This window comes from Gekko japonicus, unplaced genomic scaffold (assembly GCF_001447785.1).
Source record: "Gekko japonicus isolate JY-2015 unplaced genomic scaffold, Gekko_japonicus_V1.1 scaffold1466, whole genome shotgun sequence".
Taxonomy (NCBI): Eukaryota; Metazoa; Chordata; class Lepidosauria; order Squamata; family Gekkonidae; genus Gekko; species Gekko japonicus.
Genome location: NW_015170929.1, coordinates 307,362 through 317,025, shown reverse-complemented (window position 1 = coordinate 317,025; position 9,664 = coordinate 307,362). Strand labels below are relative to the sequence as shown.

Below are 9,664 nucleotides of genomic sequence, written 5' to 3'. Positions count from 1 at the left end.
CTGAGGGGAGGGGGGGCTCTGAGCGTAGGGAACTGGCGGGCGACTTGGGCAGGAGGAGCTCTTCCTCAGGGCCGGCAGCCAGTGAAGGGAGGGGCCGGCGGCGGTGACAGGACCGTCCAGCTCCTCTCGCTGGGGCCCTCGCCACAGAGAGTGCTCCTTCGCTCCCTGAGCAACTCCTCCGTGTAAGGGGTGGGGGGGGGGAGTAAAACACCTGCTGGCAGCCTGGGCCAGTGGCCAGTCGTCCTCACTTCCTTGTGTCCCCACAAATGGGCTGTTTACTTAAGGAAGTTTCGACAACAACTGGAGATGGTGTGGTGCGGAACCAGGAACTCAGTCACAGAGACTTGTCAGTGGATTTCATAATTCACACTTCCTGCCCCTTCCTTGCACAGAGCTACATCGTAGGCATAGAAAATGCAACCAAGAAATCCTTTGCTTAAGGGTCTCTGGAAAACAGGAGACCCCTGGCTATAATGCCAGCACTGAGATGCACCCTTCAACTGGGGCACTCAGCATTTGAGTTACCACCTCAAGCTTAACAGTAGGGGACTGAAGGAGCTTCAAGTGTATGCAAGAAACTGGTAATTAGGAAGTGGTGGGAACATTGTTTCTTTTTTTCTCCATGTTTAAAAATGTCACAGGAAACAGTTAGCAGGCTTGGAAATACAGAGATAAGGTTATGCAAGGGTTTGAATTCAAAGCTGGCTCAGGAGAATATTTGCAGTTGTAGAAGGAAGTCTAGCTGGAGCAGTGGCCCTTCCATTCCCTGTGTATATAGACTGGCCTGTGCAGAGATTTGCCCCGGGGGGGGAGGGGGGGCTCTTCAGGAGTTGCGAGAATAAGACGAGAGGCACCAGCTGGGTGGGCCTCTGGTGTCCTAAAGCAAGAGCTAATGCCTCGGTCAAGCCTGAGCTGAGCAGCTCCTAGTTTAAATGTTGCTTTAGCAGTACGCTTGTTAGGTAACCTTGAGCAGGTCACTATTCTCGGGAGATGGTCCGCCTCACCACCTGTAACGTGGCACTAATATTGACCCACTGCAGCTGCTAGCTGTAGAGTGTCCTCTACCCCGTTCCCGTGCATCTTTACTCAGGTGCAAGTCCTGCTGTAGTCAGTGGGTCTGCTCCTAGAAGTAGGTGTACATAAGTTTGCACTTTCAGTGTTTGAAGTAACGGGCTGTAGTCTATGAAAGTTTATGCTGGAATAAAATGTTGTTGATCTTTAAGGTGCACAACACTTTAAACCATGAATGCCACCTTTCTAAACCCACTGACTTCAATGGAGTAAGAAGGTAGTAACTTTGCTTAGGATTGCACTGTAACTGTCATGCCCGCAGTGCAGCCCGACCCCGTGGACCCTGACCCTGGGGATTCTGGGCCCTCAACGTCCGAGGGGGAGCTCCCTGCACCCCTTGAATCGCCAGACCTGTCCTGCGGAGGAGGATGAGCACCAGCTGCCAGGAGAGTTTACACCTGGAGCTGCCACAAGCACCACGCCTCCTGATTCCCCCCCACCGGTGGCTCGTTTGCGAGAACAGAGGCAGCGGGACATGGCAACCTGACGTAAGGAGGTGCGCATGCAAGGTCGGCGTCCTCTAAGCCCAGAGTACTGACCGGAGCCAGGACCCTGTTAGCGGCCGGCAATTGGCTAATAAGCGGAACGGGCTCTTTAGGCGGCTCTCTCAGATCCCCAACTTGTCCTGGCAACTAGTCTCATAGACGCCTCGCTGCACCTCGGATCCTGCATTCCTGTCTCCTGGTTTTCATCCTGACTTCCCGGCTCCTGACTTTGGCTTGCATGACGTCGTTTCTCTGGCTCCTTGACTACGGACTGTATATCCTGACTTTTGACGAACGGCTTTTGGCTTCTGAACTCTGCATGCAATCCCCGGTAACCCTAGACTGCGTTTTTGACTTGGTATTTTGGACTCTGCCCACGTTACTCGGACTGTGTTTTGAACTTTCCATGCCCTGCCTGGCCCGCCAGCGCAATCATGACAGTAACACAGCTACCCTCTGGAATTAATAGAGTTGGTCACCTTTACATCCAGCTTTTTTGCTTGAGAAATTGCTTCAGCCACTTTTATACAGGTCAAGAATTATGAAAATAACAATTACAAGGCTGCCTTGGCAGTGGCTGCTACCTGGGCCTCCATTGTTAAGGCGGCATCCAGGAGCACTCCCAGACTCCTGACCCTCGACGCTGGCTCCAGAGGTGTCCCATCGAAGGTCAGTAATGGGATCCCTCCCCCTGACCCACTCCGACTCAGGCACAGGACCTCCGTCTTCAATTTCAGTCAGCTCAGTCTAAGCCAGCCTGCCACAACCTGAAATGCCCGGTCCAGGTCATCTGGGGTAGAGTCGGCCTGACCACCCAACAACAGATATAGCTGGGTGTCATCTGCATATTGCTGACACCCTAGCCTATGCCTCTGGGTAATCTGGGCAAAGGGGTGCATGTAGATGTCAAATAACATTGGGGATAGCACCGCCCCTTGGGGGACCCCACACACTAGTGGGTACCTCTGGGACATCTGCTCCCCAAGTGCCACCCTCTGTCCCCAACCTTGTAGGAAGGAGACAAGCCATTGCAAGGCTAGCCCCTGAATCCCAGCATCGGCGAGGCGGCGGATCAGTAACTGATGGTCGACTATGTTGAACGGCGCCGACAGGTCCAACAACAACAACAGTACCGCCGTGCCGCCTCAATCCAGATGCCTCCAGAGGTCATTTGTGAGGGCGACCAGTGCTGTCTCCGTCCCATGACCTGAACGGAAGCCGGACTGGATAGGGTCTAGCATGGAAGTGTCATCCATAAAGCTGTGCAACTGAATCACCACCGGTCTCTCGAGTAATTCGCCCAGATAAGGCAAATTTGAGACCAGCCGATAATTAGCCAATTCGGCCGGGTCTAAGGATGGTTTTTTCAGGGGAAGGCAGACCAATGCTTCCTTGAGTGCCCCTGGTATAATCTCCCCGAGGGCACCTCAGAACCCCTCATGACCAGCTTTTATAAGGCATGGATCAAGGCTGCACGTGGTTGGGCGTAGAATTGAGAGCAATCTGTCGACTTCCTCAAGGCTGAGTGGACTGAAATAATCCAGAATGGGACCAGAAGACGTGCATGGAGCCTTGAGTTCGCTCACTGTCTCAACTGTGCCGGGGAGGTTGTGGCGGAGCGACAAGACTTTATCTGCGAAAAGGCTCGCAAAAGATTCACAGCCAATATCCAATTCCCTAACATTTGGTCTGCTCTGCGGCAGATCTGTTAACGACCGAATAATTCTAAACAATTGTGCCAGGCGTGAGCTAGCAGATGCAACCAAAGCCGCGTAGAACTCTCTCTTTGCGGCTTTGATTGCCAACTCATAGGATCTCATAAATGTCCTATGAGATGCTCTTGTTGCTTCATTGCAAGCACGTCGTCACCGTCTCTCTAGTCATCTGAGCCCTTGTTTCATCTGCCGCAGCTCCTAGGTGAACCAAGGAGCCTGCTTAGAGTGAGGGCGCAGAGGGCGTCGGGGGGCGATCTCGTCAATAGCTGCCGAGAATCAATCATGCCAATCCTCAACTAGCTCATCCAACGAGCCGCATGGGGGGGCCTAGGTTCCCGCAGAGCCATCTGGAGCCGCTGAAGATCCATTTGGCTCCACGGGCGAGCTGAAATATGCTCGCCGCCCAAATGGGTATCCAGAGCTATGACACGGGTATCCAGCAAACTCCTCTTCATCAGCACTTAAAGGTTTCACCTGGTACCAGATAGTGACAATATTTGTGAGAAAATGAGCTGGAGACAGTGCTCGTCCCATTCCGTTTTTTTTCCCCCTTCTTCTTGTAATTTAATTCTGTCAGTATGTAGTTCTGTTTTTAAGTGCTCACTCAGTTCCTTCTAAATTTCAACAGCATCAGCAATAAAACAACTATTTTTCTATTTTGTTTAAAGCTTCAGAAATGGGTTTCAGGATGCTCAGCTTATGTTCAACATTTCTCTTAAGCCCAATGCTGAGGATTTTGGCCATGACAGTGCCCTCTATTTTCTCAGAACAGGTCAGTTCTTGATATACTGCTCAAAAGAGTCCACTATGGAGTTCCGTCTAACATCTTATGGGGGCGTTAGCTTGGTTCCACCCATTCTTTTAGAGCTGCTGCTGCAGCTGCAAAATGATTGTTACGGAAGTATTTAGCAATTTCAACAACATTTGTCTTTATTTCTGGAACACTGAAGTCTTTGGCTAGGAGGTGCTCCCTGCTTTTCTAAATCTCTTCTCATCTTGGATACATTTGCAGCATTGTCTGTGCTCAAACTGTGCACTAGACATTTGCATTTTTGTTCACATGTTGCTCTGCTGTGTGTGCATTTCCTGATGTATCTCTAGTGTATATGAATTGTATATGATGCATTTCCTGTTTCTGCAAGGAAGACATTCCCTTCTTCTGTTGTTATACAAACACATACAACAGGATCATTACGGACATTACTCCACTCCCATCAAGATGTAGGTTAACAATTTTACCCTTTCGAGCTGTTGCACATTGCTCCATTTCTCTGTCATACACTCCATCCAGCAGTTTCCGTGCAACATCTGCTCTGCTGGGTGGACTGTCTCCTGGTCTCAGTGCCTGAACCATATTAATTAAGTGTGGGTTTTCAATCAGATGGAAATAAGAGTTTGTCATGTAAACAAATTGGGCATTTTTTTCCTCAATTAACTCTAAGCTGTTGGTTTTTAATCACAAATTTACCTATAGTGGTTCCTGGTCGGCTTTTTTCTTTTAAGTGATGTACTGTGGATGTGTGATGTATATGATGTGACTGAAACACTATCCTGGACAGATAACTCTGAAACTGCAAAACAGGAGGATGGTGATCTTGAAGGTGGATAGTTTCCAGAATCCTTTATGTTGATGATGGATTCCCCCCAAACAAAAAAAGTCAGTGCTGTTTTTTTTAATTATTTATACCATTTCTCCTTATGTAGTATTACTCGTTGCATTCACTGCCACTCAGTACTGCCCAAAAAGGAATATTTGCTTGTTTCAGTTCTTTATTTCTTCATAACAAGTATCAAAAAGACACTAACATGCAGTAATTATAACAAATATAATTTTGCTCAAAAATGACAGTTTCTCAAGGCAGTCCTTAAGAAATATGATGAAATCAAAACGTGTAACAACCTGAAGATCCTGCCTGTTCAAAAATGTTCCTTTTGTCATCTTCATCACAGCACTTCTCATGATGTTGTTTCATTTTGTTATCTTTAGATTGTAATGATAAGAAATTGATATAGTTGATGATATGAAGTAATTTGGAGCGGGGGGGGGAAGCATTGCGGGAAGCCACCGGAGGGAGGGGAGGAATTGGAAATGGGGTAGACAATTGACAGAATGAAATGATTTAATTTTATATGTTGTATTCCTGAGAAAATAAAATTTGTTTACCAAAATGATGTTGTTTCATTTGGGCTGCCAGGCCTTGCATTTTTTTGTTGCAGTGTTTGCATTTTGCACGCATGCCTGCCTTACCATAGGTAGAGGAACTTCATTAAAATATTCCCAAACAGGGTCTCTTTTACAGCCTTCTGCCATTATAGGTTTTCTCCTCCAGGGAAAGAATAATATGATCCACCTCAGGCTATACATACAAAGATCCAAAGACTTGTTGGGTGCATTCTTCTCAAAAGGTTTCACTTTCATTTTTACTGCTTGCCCCTCCGCTCCTCACACTTCGCTTCTTGTGCGGATCTGTCCCACTCCCAACAATCTATTCATTGATTTTTTTTAAACTTAGCACTTAAGAAGTAAGGAGTTGATTCTGTATACATAGATTTGCAAAGGAACAATGGATTAAAGTCTTTTTCTCAACTCTGTGCATTTATTTTATAACATTTTTGCTGTGAAGAAGGGGCATGTGATCTCTGCAGACACAAACTCACAGTTTTGAGAACTGTAAAACCAAGCATCTGTGATAATATCTTCTAGATAGAAAAAATTCCCAAAAATTTTACAGAAACCTCTGGAAAAGCATGACATTGTGAATGGATTAATGTCAGCAAGCTGCCATGGTGTTCTGTGTAACTTCTGATTGTACATATGTGATCCCTGTCCCTGCCAGCTGGCCTATGTGTTTTCCCTGCTGTAATGCCAAAGTAAAACAACTGGAGGATGTGAGGGGGAGAGTATGCTTCGCGGCTAGCTTCTTACTTATCAAGCCTGTGAACTGCACCTGTGTTATGTCTACTGTTCGCCTGGTTCCCAGGACCTGAGCAAGCAACCGTTTTCTCCTGCCCGCCAGCGGGAACGTTATCCATTGGTTGTGTATCTAACTTGAATCCCTTTATCATGTCTGCCCTAACTGCTTGTACCCAGTTCTAACAAGGAACGTGTTTGAGTACCTTTCCAATGCTTTGAAATAAACTTTACTTTCTTTGAAACGTGGATTTATTCTCGATGCTTGGGGATCCAACACCGGCTCCGCCACAGGCAGTGGCAGCCGGCTCAGGGCATCTGCGTGGCCCATAGCCTTTCCCGGCCTGTGCTCTAATCGGTACTGATAGCCGGCCAGAAAGAGGGACCACCGGAGCACTCGTGGCGACATCACTTGGGGCGTCCTCTTGTCGGGTGCCAGTAGTCCCAGGAGGGGTTTGTGATCTGTGGCAATCATGAAGGGGTGGCCATACACAAAGTTGTGAAATTTTTTTACTCCCGCCACAATTGCCAGGCCCTCCCTGTCGATTTGTGCGTAATTGTGCTCCGCAGCCATCAAGGTCCATGAGTAGTAGGCCATGGGCACCTCGCGGCCGTCAGGGAGGATGTGCCCCAGCACGGCGCCGACCCCATAGGGAGAGGCATCGCACGCCAGAACCACGGGGAGGGACTCATCAAAGTGTGCCAGCACATCATTCGAAATTAAGAGTGCCTTCACGCCCTTGAAAGCTGCTGCCTCCCTCGTGCCCCATGTCCACTTCGCCGACTTATCCAGGAGATGGTGCAGGGGTTCCGCCATCGCCGCTTTGTGGGGCAAGAAGGCGTGATAAAAATTTAAAAGTCCTAGGAACGCCTGCAGTTCCACTTTGCATGTGGGGGCGGGGGCCTCCACGATGGCCTTTACCTTGACGGTAGCCAGGTGCAGGCCCGATGCATCGACCCGGAACCCCAAAAAGTCCACCTCCGAGACCCCAAGGAGACACTTTTCACGCTTCACTTTGAGGCCGGCCAAGTCGAAACGCTGCAGGACGGCGCGGAGGCGGGAGGCAGGAGGCAAAATTGTCGGGGGATGCCGCGGCAATCAGGACGTCGTCAAAGAACGTCGTCACTCCAGAGATCCCTTTTAACAATGAGTCCATTAGTTGCTGGAAAATCCCTGGCGCCACGCTCACCCCAAATTGTAGCCTCTTCACCCGGAACGCCCCCCTGTGGGTGACTATTGTCTGTGCCGTGGCGGTGGCCTCATTGACCGGTAGTTGCTGGTAGGCCTGTGCCAAGTCCAGTTTCCCAAAGATGGATGCTCCCGCCAGCGTGGCCAGGACATGACTTACGACCGGGACGGGGTAGGAGTGGTCGTGCAGTGCCTTATTAATCGTGCACTTGTAGTCCGCACAGATGCGGATCTCTCCGTTGGGCTTCATGGGGGTTACAATGGGGGTCTCCCACATTGCATGAGGGATGGGCTCCAGGACCCCCTGCGCCACCAACTTGTCCAGCTCCGCGTCTATCTTTGGCCGAATGGAGATGGGAGCCGTGCGGTAACGCATGCGGATGGGGGCAACTGAGGGGTCCAATTGTATGGAGACCAGGGGTCCCTTGTAGCATCCCAGGGCCCCATCGAACACGACCGGGAACTCGTTGCAAATGTCACTATAATCTCTCGGGGCACAGCTGTGTATTCCCCTGACCCCGACCATGATCCCCAGCGGTTCAAACCAGGCCCTGCCCAGTAGGCTGACCAGGTTTCCCTCGACCACCACCAGGTCCAATAGTTCTGAAAATCCTCTGAACTTCACCCTGAAAGTCCTCACCCCCCTGATGGGAACCGGGTTCCTTTGAAAGTCCACCAGGCTCAGGTGTGATGGGCGTAATCGCCCCCCCCCCAGGGCACAGTCGGAGAAGCGTTTCAACTGAAATTATGGACGCTGCTGACCCAGAGTCTACTTCCATTTGGCAGGGGGCCCCCTCGATCTGGACGGTAAGTTGGATTTTCGGGGCGCCCGTGGAGTTCGGGAGGCGCAGTACCTGTTGGAACGGCTGGTCGGTGAGGAGGTAGTTCTGCTGTGTCCGCGGATGTCCCGTGCGTGGCGGGAGACGGACGGCGTGGTTGCGTCGGAGCTTGTTGGCGCCGGCTTCCCTTGGAACGGCAGACACGTGCGAGGTGTCCCTGCTTTCCGCAAGTGTGGCACGGAACCTGCAGGACCGGCGCTCGTGTTCCTCACCGCAACTGGTGCATGTGGAGCGGCCGGCCGGCAGGCTTGTGCCCGGAGCTGCCTGGGGCCAGTGGCTGGCGGCGTGGCGGCTGTTGGACGAGGCGGACATCTTCTTCCTCGGAGTCCTCGGTGTCCACCTCGGGGAGTACTTGGTGCACTTCTGAATGTTGGCGGTGGGAGTCCTCGTGCGCGATGGCGAGTTGAAGGGCCGCCTCTAGGTTGATGTCGGCGGTCCCGACCATCTTCCTCCGCAGTTTGAGGTTGCTGAGGCCCCACGCGAACTGTGTGAGCAGGTTCTCCTCCACCTTGGTGAAGGAGCAGTCCATCGCTAGCTGGCGCAGGGCGGCCATGAAGGCTGTGGCTGACTCGCCCGCTTTCTGCACGCGGGCCTGGAAGGCCAGCCACCTTGCCAGCGTTGTCGGCCACGGCGTGAGGTACCTGGTGAGGGCGTCGATGATCTCCTCGTAGGTACATTCCAGGATGGACCGGGGCACGAGGAGACTTTTGGCGAGGCGGACCGTCGTCACTCCGCAGGAGCTCAGGAGCAGCGCCTGTCTCTTGCCGGTGTCGGTGACCTCATTGTACTCGAGGTGGCATGTCAGCTGGTTGGTCCACGAGTCCCAGAGTTCGGGTTGGGCAGGATCGAAGATCTCCAGATTCCCTCGGTTGGAGGCCATGGCGTAGCAGTAGCGCGGGGCTGAGGTTCCTTGTAGCGGTGCGTGGTGCGGTGTGGCTGGTGCGCGATGCGGAGCACGGCGTAGCAGGAACGGAGCTTAGCATGCGCTGGATCGAGCCAGGCCAGACTCAGCAGGATCCCACCTTCGTCGCCACTTAAAAGTACTGGGTTCGCCGCATGGAGGACTCGGACGACGACATGTGATTGCACACGTTTATTGAGTACTTAACATAAGGACAACAACGGCCCTGCAAGGCCAACTATATACACTCTCAACCCCGGGCCTCCCACTCCATTGGAGGGATTTCCCGCCAAGAAGCCAATTGGTCAGCTAGGGGGGGAACTAGGATCCTAGCTCCCATTGTCTTTCTGGAGCCAAGCTCCTCTCTTTCTTGTGGCCGCCCTGTGGCAGGCCGCATACATAACAGTGCCTTTGAGCGGGATGATAAACAATCAACATTATTGAGTCGTCACGAGTCCATGCAAGATCAGGATGGACTGGAAAGATCAGAAGGCTGTGCCTTATCAGATATAAGACGGGACAGGAGATTATTTCGATTTGTGTGGTTGCGCAG

General features: G+C 51.4%; 1 protein-coding gene across 1 annotated transcript in view; it reads left to right on the top strand.

Moving 5' to 3' along the window:
- SSH3 (slingshot protein phosphatase 3) overlaps positions 1 to 9,664 on the top strand; it is a 50,995-nt gene that overhangs the window by 3,186 nt on the left and 38,145 nt on the right. The window lies entirely within an intron of this gene.